The following is a 19,145-nucleotide window of genomic DNA, read 5'->3' as shown; positions in this document are numbered from 1 at the left end:
TTTAACGGCTGTAACGTTTTAATTGTTTGGTTTTAAATGCATAGATGATCATGAAATTTATCTTTTTTAAATATTGAATAAGTGGCCTTTATATTGTTACTTCTGGAAGACAATTCATTAAACAATCAACCAAACTAGTTGACTTCTTTAATTCAATTTAATAGCTATTTTTTCTCGCTCTTACTGTTTTATATTAGTACTAGCGGTCCGCCCCGGCTTCGCCCGTGGTACATATTTACGTTTTCTCTACATAAAAACCATCCTCGTACTTCAAGGAATATAATAAAAAAAGAATTATCGAAATCGGTTCAGCCGTTCTCGAGTTATGCGCTTACCAAACCAATTTTGCGATTCATTTTTATATATAAGACTAGCGGTCCGCCCCGGCTTCGCCCGTGGTACATGTTTACGTTTTCTCTACATAAGAACCATCCTCATACTTCAAGGAATATAATAAAAAAGAATTATCAAAATCGGTTCAGCCGTTCTCGACTTATGCGCTTACCAACACATTTTGATATTCGATTCATTTTTAAATACCTATAAGATTAAAATTATCGTAAATAGTTGTTCATTCTATGGTTTTCATAAATACGACGAACCTTCAAATTATTGCTCCTGACATTATTGTTAGGTACTCTCTCTGTGTTCACTCTTTTTCTTCGTGTTTTGTTTTAAGTTAAAATCTTGGGCTGCTAGTCCTTTATCTAAACGCATCCTTGGTGGTTATTAATTGCTATAGGGAAGTTTGATTGACATTAATTAATCTGCATATTAGAAAATCTCCATCAATCATGTCGATACAATTTTGTAAGCGCTTTGTGATGGTATGACATTCAATAAGTTCCGGGAACGCTTAGCGGGAGCGATCAAATCTAAAGCTCGGTTGTTCTTATAATTACAATCAATTTTATATTGTTTAGAGAATGCATTGTAATGTTAGCGAGTTTTTAATAGTTTTAGCACAGCGTCATCGGACGAGGTTACGCAATTTTGCATGCAAATAAATTGGGACGTCAATAAGATTTGAGCCAATGCATGTAATGTTTCAGCAAATATATTTTATACTAGCTTTCCGCCCGCGGCTTCGCCCGCGTTTTCAGAGAAAAACCCGTTCCCGTAGGATTTCCGGGATAAAACCTATCCTATGTCCTTTCTCGGGTATCAAAATATCTCTATACCAAATTTCATGCAAATTGGTTCAGTAGTTCAGGCGTGATTGAGTAACAGACAGACAGACAGAGTTACTTTCGCATTTATAATATTAGTATGGAATATTTAATGAGGTTATCGTCCATTCAATTAATGAATGACTTGCATACACATCTTACCTTATATGTATTCATTAACTGCATTTATCATATAAATTCCATTTATCAACACATGACCTTCATATTATGACCTTCAACAGTCTCAAACTTCCTCATAATACAACAAAAAGCTTCAATATTAATTCACTTTGCCAAGTTTAACTTTAAGCCTACCATTAACCAGATTGTGGTGAATTTTTTCATTTGCTTTCTGTTGAGAGCGATAATAACAATCGGCTTTTATAAAGCCTCTTTGGATGCAAGTAATTAAAATTGGCTTAAATCTGTGCCATTTCATTAAAATATTGTATGTTTAACTTACGAACGCTGTTGGTCTTTTATAAATATGTTAATTATACTGATTGATCATGATGTTGATTGTTGGGCTAGTAATTAATATTCACGAAATATGCTGCACTTAAATGGCTATATTTAAATAATGTAATGCCGTTACAATCCGGAGATCCGAGATCGCTGGTTTAAGAAGGAGTTAGAAAAATAAACAATTAATTTAATAGTCATGCATGATCTCCAATTTTTAGTAGAGCACTCATAACACATTCTTCCTCATACATAAAAAATTCATTCTAAAAATCAAGCTCTCAAACACAATTGTATATACGTACATTTCCTAAAAATGTGAAACACTTGACAAATCGCACTCTTCCGTGGTCCAGTTAAAACATTCGCCGAATAAAGTGAATAAGGTTTCATAAGTGCACAAAAAGCCGGAGAGACGTGACATTGACCGATGGTGTAGACATTACCAGCTCGCCATTAGAGTAGCATTGCTTTGTTTTACTTGTAACACTAAGTGCCATATCACACTAGCGGATTGCGAGCGGTTTCAAAGCGGAGCGGGTGCGCAACGAATACGTTGCGGGCGCGCAACGAACACGCCGCGGTTGCGCAGCGAATTCGTTGCGGACGCGTCATTTTGTATACTCTCGCACAAAAGCCAGCCCTTCCGCCTTGCCTAACTTCCATTCAATATTTCCATCGTTTCTGTAGCACTCAATTTTTTAACCGTACTGTGGAAATGCACTTACTTAACAGTTAACTAAAGATGTAATAACAACTGGAGTTGTTAAAAAAAGGTGCTATAAAATTGAATTACTAGGACTTTTAGAATGTACCATACATTCCAAAAGTATGTAACGACTGACCAGTATAATCTCTCCCATAGCAACGTATGTTATAAAGAGATTTTGTGAACCTAATTATGAGCAAAGTGATAGTGAGTTGCTGGTTGCTTGATAAAATTTTCTATTCACTGCTATTTATCTAATAATAAGATAGCCCTGTTTTAGTTAAGGAGCTTTAACATTTATTTCACTAATGAACTTTCTTAATGAGCAATTAAGTTATCTGATTGCATTTCGACCAAGATTTAATAGATAAAACAATACCCTAAACATTAACATGTTATGAAACTCGTAAAAAATAATGATCTCATAATTATTATACTATCACAAGTTATAAGTAACAACCAGCACGGATTCCATTTTGTTAATGAGTGTACATGACTGCGACGTAAACGTTGCGCATCTGCCACGCGTCCGCAACGAATTCGCTGCGCAACCGCAACGTATTCGTTGCGCACCCGCTCCGCTTTGAAACCGCTCGCAATCCGCTAGTGTGATATGTCACTAATATTAATGGTTGTACAGCGGCTATTTGAATCATAATAACTTTGGGGTGCTAGCGCGTATTGTATGTGGCTTGTGTATTCCTTGGTGCATTAATTGGGTCGCACTTTAGAACATTGTATCGGAAGAATTAGTCGTAGCTTTACTAGCCTAATATTTAAGTTAACGGTTGCGACGTGTAAGAAAGATAAACAAATGATCTCACATCATTTGTTTGTCTTTCTTACACGTCGCAACCGATAGTTTTTATGCTACGATTGTTGTGTATAGAGTTATTTAGGAGGCAAGAGAGTGACATAGGCAACTTTTTATCGGAGTGAAACATCTCATTCCCATGGTAATTTCCTTTGACTATGCGAGAGAAGCCGCGCATGGCATAATAGTATAAAATGCCTTTTATGTACAAGTGTTAGGTATATCTTATTTTGTGCATGGTAAAAATGGCGAGACATGTGTAAACACCTGGAAGTTTGCACAAAATATCTATTACTTCTGCTGAATCTTTTATTCTAGATTCTAGAACATTCTAGCTCATTCCAGAATGAAAGCGCAAACAGTAACCTGATCTCACTGAAAATATTCGGTTAGCGTCAAAAATTACTATTTACCGTGTAAGTGATTCAAAGAGCCTTTGATGGATAGTGTTTGTAGATATTGATTCGAGCCATCATGTAAACACCAGGTTATTTATTTGCTAAGTTTCCTTCGTATTCGCAGTTGTTAGGAAAAATTTGGTTAAACATAAATTTGGTTTTATTACTCGCTCTATTGCTTGGAATAAGGTAACAATAATATCATATAAATAACAATACAATAGTGAGTCGTTGGCTTGGTACGATTTCGTAGTCATAACACCTACATACCCCAGAATATTATCAACTTATACTTTCAATGTTAAATGGATGGTGCGTTTAATATTCCATAAATAGGTTTGCAACTAAATAAAGTTACCCAACAAAGCGGTCTTTTCACTACGTATAGCGCGTATATTGTAAAAGTATAAAATATTTTATCCGAAACTCCCATAGCAAAACAAGTTTGAAAGCAATGCTATCGCTTAAAAACTTATTTAAAGTTCTCTTGCATTCGCATTCTCGTACCGATTAGATAAACATATCGTTTCAGCAAACTTGGGAACTTCAATAAAGTGTAATGTGATAAAATCGAAGAGTGTCGGATAATTTATATTTGTGAAATGTCGATGGAGTTCGTAATTGCCAACTAGATGAATATTGGATTCGTAAATCCCTTACCTTAGTTTGTGAGCTTTGTAACTATTCGTATTTTGGTTTGGGATTCAAGTTTTAGGACTTTAAGGATTGTAACTTTTACAGAATTTTTGGCAACCTTATTTGTACAATGTACATTCTACGCGCTTGTGTTTTGTTTTTTTGACCTATGGATTATTGGGAAAATTCAGTTTTTCTTTTTACGTTACATCGGAATATACTTAATCCCGGGTCTAAGATAAACATGAACAAACAACCACCGAAATAATACACAAATATTTAAGTAAATGTTCCGCGAACTCATTCGTTTATCTTTTTTATATGTTTATATTGTCAGAAACACTCTACAATTTGTGTGCACGTTCTTATCATTTAAATAATTTAGTTTCTTACATTAAGCCGGACTTGTTGCTATTAATTAATGTATAGCTTAATTTTGGAAATACACACAATAATATTAATATTATGTACATCACTTTCGAATTGATGTACATATTAATATTATTGTGTGTAAAAACGATTTACTACTTCATATTTACCACGTGCTTGTGGAATAAACACTTGACCGGAACGAGTTTACCTTCAAGCTCCTGTTCAATTTATTCCGAATAGGGCAGATCCCTTTCATGGGAAAGAGTAACGATAAAATTGTTTTGTAGCTCTTTTGGTGTTCCGTGACAACGTTCTTATACCAGGGTTATAATTATAAGTAAGTAATTAAAATATTTATTAAATATAATGTTACAAGAAAATAAAAAATATAAGGTTTAATTTATGATTATGAGATGGGATACGATTTTCATCTTAGTATAGAAACGCCTTAGACCGCTCGGCTACCGATGAACATTGAAATTTATTCTAAACACTCTTTTGGTTTTATGTGTCTATAGGAACACACATAACACTATCCCTTAAATTTCTACGAATAATGACTATAAATTTTTTTACTTTTTGTACCAATAACTTATTTCATAATTTGTAATTCTACATGAATTGAACATTGAACACATTTTTATGAATGTTTCGCAAATAAAATAAAAATATACACCAGATATCTCGATGAAGTCCTCTTCTAATTGTATATAGCTGTTATGAACGTCGTTAGTAGCTTCATTAGTACTGCTAGCCTAGTTTTATGTAAACTTCTACGTATATTTTTATTTACGACGATATTTTATTATTTTTATTTTCATATATTGAAACCACTCGAAGTTTGAACTGTAATTGTCGTATGGCAGTCTTTATTTTCTTTTAAAATTAATTATTTATTGAAACTACTCTTTTATATTTGTTCAAACAAATTATTTCATGGTATTTATAATCATAATCGGCAAATGTGTATTCCCACTACAGTGCCCCGTACAGCTCATGAGAGCTGGCCATAATCCACCAGGCTGGCCAAGCGTTCGTAATTTTCATGACCTCGAATTTTTAATTCTAGGACACGTCGGCGTCTTTCTTGCTTATTTTATAGTAGTTTACTGTAAAATAGAGATAGAATGAAAGCATTAGCGTAAAAAGCCTACATACAATTGTTGTAGATTCATCTACTTTCGAAAACTTGTCGCAATCAGCAAGCGCGTTACTGTCGTATCAAAAGTATTAATTACTATTTAATGAGACCACTTTATTATATCCTGTTTATATTTAATATCATATTGTGTGCAGTGTATATTATATATACGTTGAGGTAAGAGCATAGCTAATTGGATATAGACCGGGAGATACTGACACAAAATTTCGAGTCATTTGTAACAAGGATGGCGGTTCTACAGGGGTCTTAGTACGCAATGACAAAAAGAAAAATGATGGTGTGAACGCTGGTACCGGTGGCTTAGTCGCGTGGGCGTTTGTCGAACTCGTCGGAAAAATAGCGAAAGTCAAACGATTTGTAACACAAAAATTTTAGAATTTACCGATAGCCCATAAAAAAGTAGTAGGCGGTAGTGTCATGCCATACTTTTCCGGTGTGACTTACAGCCCGCCATACCGATGCGAATGTGTTGATTTAAATAAAACAATCATTCAACCATTTGTACCAGGCTAACTTTTGCACAGGTAACTATCGTCGTGCAGCCATTTACGAAAATCGCCATGCCATACTTTTCGGACGATTCCAAATGGTCGCCATACCGCCGAAAATCTGCAAAAAATTTTTATTTCGCCAAACTTTTTGTACCAGTATTGCATTTGGATTTTTGGAGAGTATTTGATAAAATGTGACCATTATTATATTTGCCATACTTCTAGTAGGGGGAAAAAGTGCTATCATACTTGAAAACTTAATTTATTATTAATTTATATAAGTGAAGATTTCCAACACATAGATCTTTGAAATTTTGTATTTATATTTGTTGATCCTCAAACTTACAGGAAAAATAAGTGCAATACTGTTACAAATCGTTTGACTTTCGCTATTTTCCGACGAGTTCGACTAACGCCCACGCGACTAAGCCACCGGTACCAGCGTTCACGCCATCGTTTTTCTTTTTGTCATTGCGTACTAAGACCCCTGTAGAACCGCCATCCTGTTACAAATGACTCGAAATTTTGTGTCAGTATCTCCCGGTCTAATATGACATCTAGCGACCGCAAAGCCTCACGTCTGTCAGTCGAAACTAATTTGGAAAACACAACTTTGGTTCCTATGTGCTTAATAACAAAACTCACTTTAGTATAAACATATATAGGCAAGAAACGGTAATTAATTTAAACTCAACAATGAGTCGTTTTCTTGGTGTGCAATGGTTAGAGTTTCGTCAGAGAAACGGCAGAATAATCAAAAGGTTTTTGTATATTTTGAAAATAAGGTTGTTTGTTATTTTCTTGGTGCTAAATATTTAGCAATCAATATTTAACAGAAATTTAATATAAGCACCATGTAAATATTTCAGAATTGACGCATCATTCAATTACTTCACATCTCTATCATAAATATTATTACGATAAACTAAACAGTAACACGACAACAGAGTAAATAACTTCGGACGTTTATCCAAGACAATTTCCTTTGTCGCGGTTGCTCTGCACACAACGCATACAAGAATGACGCGAATCAGAACAAATATTTACTTTGCGGTGCAAGTCAAGACTTTCCATAGATTTAATTTTGCCATCCTCAAAACAAAGGATTCATATTTTTATTGTATCATTTAGAGGCTTAAGTGAATTTTCATCAAGCGAGAATGTGGTCAAACTTCCCTATCAACAAAAAAAATAAAACATGCTTTCACTTTCCTATGAAACGCATAATATTAGCCAGCCACTAATTAATTCTAGAATATTTAGCATACATTAGATGCAGCATGAAAAGATACTGCGTCTAAGCTCACAGCTGTTGGCATAGTAGCTAGGTAGTTGATTAGATCTAACCTCGTTCTATCTATTTGCAACGTCGTAAAAGATTAGTCAGGTTCCCGTTGGCGAGTCTAGAGCTTGAACTAATTAATTCAAGAGGCACCTTCATATTACGGAAAATAGACAAGGGGCGATAAGGTCAAGGCGTGGAAATATAGTTTATTAATATTCATTCATGAGCCCTAATTTATACGATCTCAATGGTGTTTATTTTGATTTACAGGGAAAGTAAGTTGGGGAAAGTTGTGACCGTGTTTGTTGAGGATTTAATAAATATTTTACATAGATATTTATTATCCACTAGTTATGCCCCGCGGTTTTACCCGCGCTCCTGTTAGTCTTAGCGTGATGATACATAGCTTATAGTCTTCCTCGATAAATGGGCTACCTAACACCGAAATAATTTTTCAAATCTGACCAGTAGTTCCTGAGATTACCTCGTTCAAACAAACAAACAAACTCTTCAGATTTATAATGTGATATTAGTATCTATAGATAATACCTATAAACTAAATGTAAAAGGCACTGATGATAGATAAAATGTTAGAGATGTTACAGTTTTAAACGAAATTAAAATTATACAATGTATGTGTAGCTCACATTGCTCACATATAACATTCCGCGTCTCTAAAAATGAAACAAGAAAATACAGTAAAAGAAACCTTCAATATATCTCAGCAAAACAATTCAATTCCCTTTCCGCTTCTATTAACGTCTGCTATTTAATTTGTCGCGCATTACGTACGCTCGATCTGTATTTTTAATTTTGCACTACAAATTACCGCTGAAGTACATTGAAAAAGCTCTTTAATTAAAAGGTTGGTTTCTTAAAACGCTGAGTTTGATTGTTTAACACCTCTGGTAATGAGGTGCGTCTTAATTTGACCGACTTAGCGGATGACTATTTCATAAGCATTTGCTAATGGCCTCTTTGTAACGCGGTAAATGAGATTTGATACCAATGTATAGGGTTTAAATGACCGCTGTTGGTGCCTTTATTATGAATAGAAGATGAAATAACGAGAATTTTAAGATAAATTATTAAATTGTTTGTAAGTTTTTGCAAACTAGTTAGTTGTAGTTTTCATGTACGACTTTAAAGGTCGTAAAAAAAATTGTCACATAAATATAATGAGCTTATTCAAAATCATTTTCATACAGAAAATAACCCCAATATATTATGTTGTATATACTAAGAAGAAGATAATATAATAATATACGATTTAATATATTATCAATATCTCAATATAATATTGAGATCAAGGTGAGAAGATTTACAATTTTTACTCTTTCCACTATACACGGATATTAGGTTTACAATATTTCTGTCTCTACAAGCCACTCCAATTGCCGTATATCCCAAACACAAACACAAATAGGCAAGTATAAAACAATAACCCAAGAAACATTGCACATATTATTCGAAGTGATAAGTTGTAGGATACTATTGTTGTAGTTACTTTATCGAATTAGGAAGTTTCATTTTGCTTGTTAGAACTATTCTTCTGATGCACTGGGACGTCCAGGAATTGATATCAACTTTTCTTTGTGAGTTTATTTTTAACAATTTTATCTTTAAGTGATTTTTGCCGTCCAAAACTTGATAAACTATTGATTATTATTATCTATACTTTTTATTGTTATACTAAACACGTGGCTTTATTTGCAGAGTACCTTTGATAAAAAGTAAGCTTTTTTATCCCTATGTCAGAACCTGTTTTACAACGTTCCTGTAACATTTTCCCTACACCGAACTATTTGGTCTCCTTCTGCTAAGAAAATGTTATTAGTTTTTGCAACATTGACTTGATCTGTAATACTGTAAAATAGTAGTTTTATAAATTATTCGACGAATAAGTTTTATCCAAGCATTGAAAAATCGGCCCTAAATCAGATAAAGACACTACGTTAAATACATTTTATTTATAATGCATATTTATTATTTAATTATGCATCTTGCGTTACGATATTAAACAATTTGTATAAAATGTTATCTGTATTTTTTGTTGGAAATTCTTTAATAAATAAATATACCTAATATATTATTATGTAATTAATTTTATACTTCCCGCATAATTTTGTAGGTACTCACTTTTTTATTAGGTGGGTACTAACTTCAAACAAGCATATGCGGAGTATAAATTAATAGAACTATAATAATTAGCTACCACAGATAATGTGTAATAAATAATAATTGATTTGCACAGTTGTATGAAGCTTTGTCTCTTTACTATTTACCAGATTTCCGCCCGCGGCTTCGCCCGCGTTTTCAAAGAAAAACCCGCATAGCCGTTCCTGTGGGATTTCCGGGATAAAAAGTGGCCTATGTTCTATTCTGGGTTTTCAGCTACCTACATACTTAATTTCATTGTAATTGGTTCAGCAGTATTTGCGCGAAAGAGCCATACGACACAAGATACATCCATACGTCCATCCTCACAAACTTTCGCATTTATAATATTAGTAGGATTTACTCATGTGGTAACTGACTTAATAAATATATCAAATTTGATTCCTTCTAAAATCTTCAGATATATGTCATCGACCTGGATTCACTGGCTTGAATTCGGAGTGGAGAGCTCAGGAGTTTTCGGCACTTGTGTGATCTCGAGTACTTGTTCTTCAAGACGCGGAGCAGAATTTCTTATTAACATTCTCTTTACATTATTTAAATTTAATTTCGACGCTGACTTTTATAAAATCTTCCTTGACAAACTCAAGGCGAATAATGGGTGAATTGTGAATTTTTCTATAAACAAAAACTATTCAAGTATGCAATAAGTTATTAAGTATTGAAAGAATTATCCAAAAATGAGCTATAGGTATTCGTGTTCCCCTTATTTACCTTTTTCCATAAATTTTGACAATAAGTGACCTTTAAAACAAGTTATGTTATAATAACTATCAGGCTTTTGCAGATGTCAGTGTTCCAAAGCTTTAGGCGCATGTAAAAAGCTCAAATATCCAAACAATTAGAAAATATGGATTTTTTCAACATGAAGGAATTACCTTGTCTTTTTTCAAATACAGGGAAGAAGGCTTTCCCGCATTCGAAATACCTTATCCCAGACAACTCGCATACAATATATATTTAATTTAAAATATATTTAAAGCAATATAATTACACATTTTTGAGATACGAATCTGTGGGAATCGATTACATATCAATCAGAGGTCGTTGATTGGCGGCAAACGATTTTACGCCTATATATTGGCCAATTAAAATGAATCGCAGAATTGTTCGGGTTCGTAATACGAGAATAACTTTAATTAAATTTGCACTGTAAAATATTTTCATATTTTATTATCTATCATTTTTCTGTATTGATATTTTAACGATATACCAATTAGTACTTTTAAACCTTGATTATATTTTGGTTTTGCCTACTGATGCATTTGTTTTTATATAGCCTTTTTAATAATAAATTGGCGAAAGGAAATCCTTCTGATATTAGGTACCTATTAGATAATAATATAAAAACCTTATACAGAACTAGTTTAATTCAAAAGATGTTTCAAAATTTTAAAGATATCACTCCCAATAGGTATGTTAAATGTAACAAGCGTTAGCCCTATATGGATGAAACAATCGAAATTCTGTTGCATTTTATCCATACTAATATTATAAATGCGAAAGTAACTCTGTCTGTCTGTCTGTTACTCAATCAAGCCTTAACTACTGAACCAATTTGCATGAAATTTATAATTAGAGATATTTTGATACCCGAGAAAGGACATAGGCTACTTTTTACTCCGGGAAATAGGATAGGTTTTATCCCGGGAATCCCACGGGAACGGGAACTATGCGGGTTTTTCTTTGACTGCGCGGGCGAAGTCGCGGGCGGAAAGCTAGTATGATTATAATTTATACGTATGTTTAAGAAAAATGTAAAGCAAATTTAAGATTGAGACTCTTTATTCGCTTCTATTAAATTTGAAGTTTATTTTCGGGCTAACTACCTATAGCTTAAATTATTATGTATTGTTCAATGTATCCAACCACTATAACCGAAATGTCTATTTTATCGGCCCGATACAATAATCGGATGTTGGCAAGTGGTGCCTTACTATTTTATTGTGCTGGCTGTATGCCATTTTCACCTAATAACTAGCAAAGTTTTCGTAATTCTATTACTGAACATTATTAGCGATTTAGGGCTTTATAATATGATTAATTAATATCTTTTTTTATATAAGTGGTATTGCTATAATAAACACTAAATAACAATAAACTAACAATCTTGAAATTGTATATAATTTTTTTGATTAACTTCAAAGTAGGCACGAGATTTCATAATATAGAAAACCTTCACGAATTGAGGCTAATTTCATAGGTACATTTTTAGCTGTCTAACCTATATACGTACATAATTTTGCCAAACTTTTTAAATTAGGTAAACTTTTCGACCAATCATGCACATAAAACGCTGTCATGAATATAGATCAGTTTTTTATATAGAAAATATTTTTGGTTGCATCTTCGATACAACGGTTTTATATTATGTAATCAAAAGTCCTACATAAAATTACCAGGAATTAAAACAAAAAAAAAAGATTCTAGTCACTGACATAAAAATATTATGAAGTCTGGTTAGGTTGCAGTATCTGTACTAATATTATAAAGCTGAAGAGTTTTGTTTATTTGTTTGAACGCGCTAATCTCAGAAACTACTGAAATCGATTTAAAAAATTCTTTCGGTGTTAGATAACCCATTTATCGAGGAAGGCAATATATCATCACGCTAAGGCCAACAGGAGCCGAGAACTGCGGGTAAAACCGCGGGGCACAGCTGCTAGTTACTAACTAATATGAAATCGTATACACATAGATAATATATTTCCAGGAAAGGAAAGTCTACTAGATGTAATGTAGCGAGCTTCCCTTCTTGCCGGATGAATTGATTTTCCGGTGGAATGAATAGGAAATAGAAAGTTCTTATAACCTATGGATATTCATGTGTTACAATCACGTGAAATCTTCATTTAACTACCTTAACTTAAGGTAGGTTGGCCGTGGGCAGTGGCATTCAAAAATTACTTGTACTTACTATACCTACTTTTTATCATGCTAGTATGGCATTATAATAATTCACAAAGATTAACTAAAAATAATGGTCCGGGAGCCAGCAGCAGATTTTATGACCAAGTTCCTCTCAAGCGGTAATTAGTAAAATGCATCAAAGTATAGTATTATGAAGCCTCGTGAACGTCAGCTGGAGCTCGGTTGGGGGGAAGAGCGGTTGTAGCCTCCCGTATCAGCTGACGGTTTTTCCACCAAGATACAGCCAGCTGACATATAATTATATTTATCCACAGTTACATATAAGCTATCATCAGGTAAATTTTTGTTTGAGAGGAAATAACGGAAAATAAATTTTTCTTTAAATTTAACTTTCATGTTCGAGACACCAGCTGACGTATAATACACCATGTTGTAACCAGCTGACTATTTTTTTTCGTTGAGATATTGGGTTAGCTACAATTTGACAAATTTTTAGCTGAGAGGAAATGAATGAATGAATGTATTTTTTTTCCTATGTGCGTGGGAGGCTACAACCGCTCACCCCCCCAACCGAGCGCCAGCTGACGTTCACGAGGCTTTATAATACTATACTCTCATGCGTCTGACGAATTATCTCTTGAGAGGAAATAGTTAACCAAATTTGCACCTGGCTCCCTAACCATAAATACTAATTACATATTCTTAGGTTATAGTTATTAACTTGTTCAAAGTTATTAACTAACCTGAAAGTTCTTTTAAAATAGTGCAACATTCTTCTGAAAAGTTCAAATAAGAATGTGTTTTATATAGAAAGTAATAAACGAGTTTATAGTTTAAAAATCCAAGAGGACCTCGTAAAATTTACACCTCATTTGATGAGATCGGATCACTATAAGACATTTCTTTATAACTAATACTACTACTAATAATACGATGATATAAGACATTTCTTTTATAACTAACAATTTCGATAGTTTTTTTAAATTATCGTAACATCTTGACAAAAATGATTTAAAATGTACCTATACATCGTAAATAGAAAGTAAAATAAGAAACTATCTCATTTTGAGGATGTATTCTCAATAATTATATTATGTTAAAATAGAGAACAAAAAATATTAATACCTAACACATATTAAATGTTTATAAAACGAAATGTGTAAAAGGCACAACTTTCTTTCTTTCTAATGTTTATAAGCGTCTTTAGCTTTACCCTAACACTGTAATAGCTGATAAACCAATCGACAAAAACGTGTAATTATCTACAAGATTCACTTTAAAACTTAGTCTCCATCGCCTTACACAAACTAACAGTGTAAAGAATTTACAAGACGCTCCAGAGGTCAATCTTGAAGTCAGCTGAATATAGGCTAGTTTTATTTTAATGCCGCAAACTTGTACTCAATTACGGCTTGACCCCTCTTTTGCGGTTTGAAGTAGCTCGACCTATCCTTAAGATATTATATTATAGCTCAAACATTGTGCTGTGTGAGTTATTACTGCTGGAATTTATGGCCAAATACGATACTGAAGAAACAGGAAAATGTGAAAATGGTAAAAGGCTGCTTGAAATTTGTTTCACAAATCTTAAAAAATTAATAAAATGCATAAGTTACAGAATAAGTTTTTAAAATATAGGTACTATACATATAAATATAATCAACCTACTGACGATTCTAAAAATGGAAATTTCAATAGAATTCAAATTTCAAATAGCCAATTGAGTATTTGAATTAAATTTTTTTTTGTGATAAATGGAAAGATTATATATTAGTTTTATAACAAAACTGTTTTTATTTTTATTTTTTTGCAATAATTCAAAAGTTATTTCAAAATAAAAATTAGTCTTTGAATCCAGTACCGAAGACACGCCGGCAACTCCCGAAGCGTCACCCAAGCGCGTGTGACGTCATAATGTTAATTTTCACTCATTGCAGTTGATAGAACAATATTAATATAGTTTGAAATACTTAACAGGATAATAAGGTAAATTTATGAAATTATTGTATTGTTACCGGGTTTTTATAAGTATACAAAATTTAAATTAAATCCGTCGGTTTATAGTGGGTCTAAATCGAATCGAAAGGAGAATTGGTTACATACAAACATATGTTTTAAGCTGATCCTGGCGATCCTTATCAGGATAAATTTATGATATTATTGTATTGTCATCGGACCTTGATAAGTGTTCAAAATTTGAACAAAATCCGTCGGTTTTAAGTGGGTCAAAATCGAGTCGAAACTTCGAAAGGATTCTGTTACATACAAACATACAGGTGAAGCTAATAAAAGCGTGTTAATACAGTGTTTTGATCTATTTAATTTGTTTGTCATTATTAAATTACATATTAAATATATTAATTGTTAATTATATTACTTAAATTTATATTAAAAATGGCGAACCTCAAAAGTTATCGTTTTGTACCATTATGTACGAATACTACAAAGGCAACTCCTGACAAAAATCGGTGATCATAAATATATCAACATCTATTCTTGATGATTCTTATTTTTTTCGTAACTAACTAACTAATTCGGAACCAACTAACAAATCGTATTTTAGCAATAAACTTTCAATATTATTGTCTAGTCACGTGTAATAGCCGTAAACGCTATGTACTGCAGTTAATACATAGCTATAACATTATGACGTCACAACTGTGGTGACCAGTCATGGCGCGTTTGTAGTCACGTGATTCTAATTTAAATTTCATCAATTTTTAATTGCTTATAATTAACGGAAAAAAATTTTTTTGAAGTTATTTGTATTAAATATCAATATTATTAATAATAAAGTTTCAAAATACATAAAAAAAATCAATATTTTTTTTTAATTCAAATACTCAATTGTTTATGAGCGACTGGTTTGCATATTTTGATGCGGTGTTCATTTACCTTATTCGTTCGGGAAGCTTGAATCTCGTTGAAGTTAAACAGCGTAATAAATAAAAAATGAATCAGTAAAGTTGTAAAATTATCTCTAAAGTACCTACAGTACGGAGTGTTTTCATAACGAACTCGCTAGAAATCATAAATTTACGCTAAATACTCAATGAAGGGACCATAATTACTGTAACGAAAAGTTTTTACGGAAATTTCGGCAAATTTAATCCATTACAATATAACACCGGCCTGACTATATAATCGTTCAGTCTTAAAGTTTCACCTAGAGGTCTTTCCGTTAAATTTGGCGAAACATAATTTAGCTAATTAAGTACCCAAGTTTCGTATCTAATCGTCGTTAGGAGACGTTTACATAAAGTTGGACTACATTCAGTTTATGAAATATTTATTACGCCTTCCAGCCCCCCTAGTACAAGTGGCTTTCTATTAGCGTAAAGTTCAATAGAATAGATTATGAATGTATGAGATTGACGTAATCAATCGTCGTCGTGGTCGTAATCAAACGTCAATCTCATACATTCATAATCTATTCTATTGAACTTTACGCTAATAGAAAGCCACTTGTCTAGGGGGGCAGTTGATTTTAAGCTGATTTACTTGCGAGATGTTCAAGAACTCCATAGAGTTCATAGAGTAGAGGCATACCTCAGGATATAATTTTGATGCGATTCAGATAAGAATATCTTAATTCATAAAGGCAAAAAATTAAGAGCTATTAAAAATATCTTTGTTTTTATTAATTAGAAGTAATATATTTTGCACTCAAATACAGATCGTACTTTAATCTACTCGGCTTCTCTCATATATTGACATAGTAAGAAATTACAAAAATATTTTATTGTTGTTCTTCGATTTATAATAATGTTTTATGAGTATTAAGTACAAATTCCAAACTGTAACGTTACACAGGAACTGTATGAACAAAGAGATAGACTATGGAGATCTTAATGGAGATAGATAAATATACAAAGAATTTTTATACTATGTAACGATCTTAAAATTTTCGTTCCATTAGATTTTCTGAATTTGCTGAACTAAAATGTTCAAAGAAAGATTAGGTAAGTATATTTAGTATAATCTCTAAAAGTAGGTACTCTACACATTTATTCCAATAGGTAATTACTGAACAGTATGATTATTATTGTTGATTTATGAATTTCATCCTTGAAGCCTTCGATTATTAAAGCAAAAACTTATAGACAATTTCCCTTTGAGCGAATAATTCGAGATTTAGAAAACGAAAGAATAAAAAAGGGTGTCTTCAAATATTCCCAGAGGAAGCCGTTAAGAATATACACGTTGAATAAGTAATAAGGCTTGTCTATTTGGATTTAGAAGGTGTTGAAGCGTTGAATTTTCTAATGTTATTAGTGAGATTTGAAGTAGCGTTTAAATAAAGTAAAAAATACGATTATTATATTTTCATCATCATTACCATCAGCCCATATGCGTTCCCAATGCTAGGACACGATTATTATTTATGCAACTATAAAGTATTTGCTTTTGTTATTAGATGAGTTTGTAATATTACATCTACTCATCATCAGAGATCCCGGGTTTTATAGAACATAACATTACTTATAATTGTTATAGATTTTTTTTTATAATTTTAAATTGTTCATCTTTCACGAGTAGCATATGTTTTTTTTTTTCGTGATTCAACCGGGAGAAGTCGAATCAAGACGCTAGTATTTGTAGAGAAATCACAATCCTCTCGATAACGTTACTATAATATTATACGACTATAAGAATTAAACTATTTTACTACATTTTGCTATCTAGCTGACACTCCCACAAGGAATAAACAACACTAGATACTATCCAAATCACTTCACTTGACGTGAGAGAGCCTATATTTACGATCAGCCTACATGTCGATATAATATTGTTAATCAGTGCAGAGAAATCTTGCTCTTATATGTATGTAACTAAGAACGAAATTGCTAGTTCATTGTATTAAGAGTGTTACCTTGAAACTTTTGGAGGGTCACTTCAACGTGATAGAGAAGTGAAGCTTAGAGCTACCTGAAGAAAACTGCAACATCTTGAAATAGCCATAAGAAACTAGTTTATACAGATAGATATAGTTATTATCATTACGTTGATTTACAATTTGTTATATTTTCGATTAATCTTCAGTTCTAGCTAAAATATAATTTTTAACGTAGGTAATTCTTCATCTTGGACTTAAAGTTTGTTCGATATTTGTTCACATACAATAATTACTCCTTCCAAATAAAATTTATGAAGCCTATAACCTTTCCTATAACCCATCGGCTACACCAGCGAAGTTTATCGTACAATAATATTATAAGATTATTATTTTGTGTAAAGAATTTCAGTTAGGATTTCACTAGTATTAGCATCACCTCAAATAATAAAACAAATTATTTAAATCTCTTTTTTATTCATATAAAACTGTGGGTTTTTTTACCAACAATAAGATTCGATACAATCTAAACCAAAATAGTTTAAAATTTACCCTTGTAAAACACACGTAGGTAACAAACTAACATAATAGTAATAATGTCAAGTCAACCCATGTCGGGTTGAATTGACATTATGTAACTTACCATATTTTAAAAGCAGCGAACAAAAGATCCTTTTCTCGTAATCTTGTGAATAATAGATAGATATACATCTAGCATTTATTTATACCAGTAAATAAAAATTGTATAGGGGACGAAAGCCGTGGAATTGTCGCGTAGAGATGCGAATCACGTTTCAGACATTCAGTGGTCGAGGCATCTCCCATAACTGAATATAACATAGTTAAGCCCCCCATTCGTTAGCAAAATTAATGACTCGGTAAATGAAAGTTTTTCTTTCATTGAAATTATGCGCGCGGGCTGCGGAATTCGAATTTAAAATGTTTACTAAAAGTTCGTAATGACGTTGATTGAAGTCATTGCTGTTTGTTTTATTGTTAATTTTTAAGAAGAATAATAATGCTGGTTTAATTTTGGTAGTATTATTAAAAAAAAAATGTGTTCTCACAAATACAACATGTACAAGTAACATTAATGCTAATACTGGTATGACACTGAACATTAAATTTATGTTCAGTTTTTAATGTCAAATTACTGAACAATTATTCATCATTTTGTTTTATTATGTTTGCGGTTTCTACGTCTTGCTTCATCCATATCAATTTGCAAGTAACCTCGTAAAAACGTAAGAATAGCAGCATCTTACATTATGACAAATTATTATGGCTGTGACTTAGTTGCGATTAATTCAAATAAAAACAGACCGACTTTTATACGGCCGTGGAAAGTTATATTACTTTTAGTGCCATATCACACTAGCGGATTGCGAGCGGTTTCAAAGCGGAGCGGGTGCGCAACGAATACGTTGCGGGCGCGCAACGAACACGCCGCGGTTGCGCAGCGAATTCGTTGCGGACGCGTCATTTTGTATACTCTCGCACAAAAGCCAGCCCTTCCGCCTTGCCTAACTTCCATTCAATATTTCCATCGTTTCTGTAGCACTCAATTTTTTAACCGTACTGTGGAAATGCACTTACTTAACAGTTAACTAAAGATGTAATAACAACTGGAGTTGTTAAAAAAAGGTGCTATAAAATTGAATTACTAGGACTTTTAGAATGTACCATACATTCCAAAAGTATGTAACGACTGACCAGTATAATCTCTCCCATAGCAACGTATGTTATAAAGAGATTTTGTGAACC

The sequence above is a fragment of the Colias eurytheme genome, chromosome 14 (assembly GCF_061535395.1).
Source record: "Colias eurytheme isolate Ceu_HAF_F1 chromosome 14, ilColEury1 Martin Lab GWU primary, whole genome shotgun sequence".
NCBI lineage: Eukaryota > Metazoa > Arthropoda > Insecta > Lepidoptera > Pieridae > Colias > Colias eurytheme.
This window is presented reverse-complemented; position numbering follows the sequence as displayed.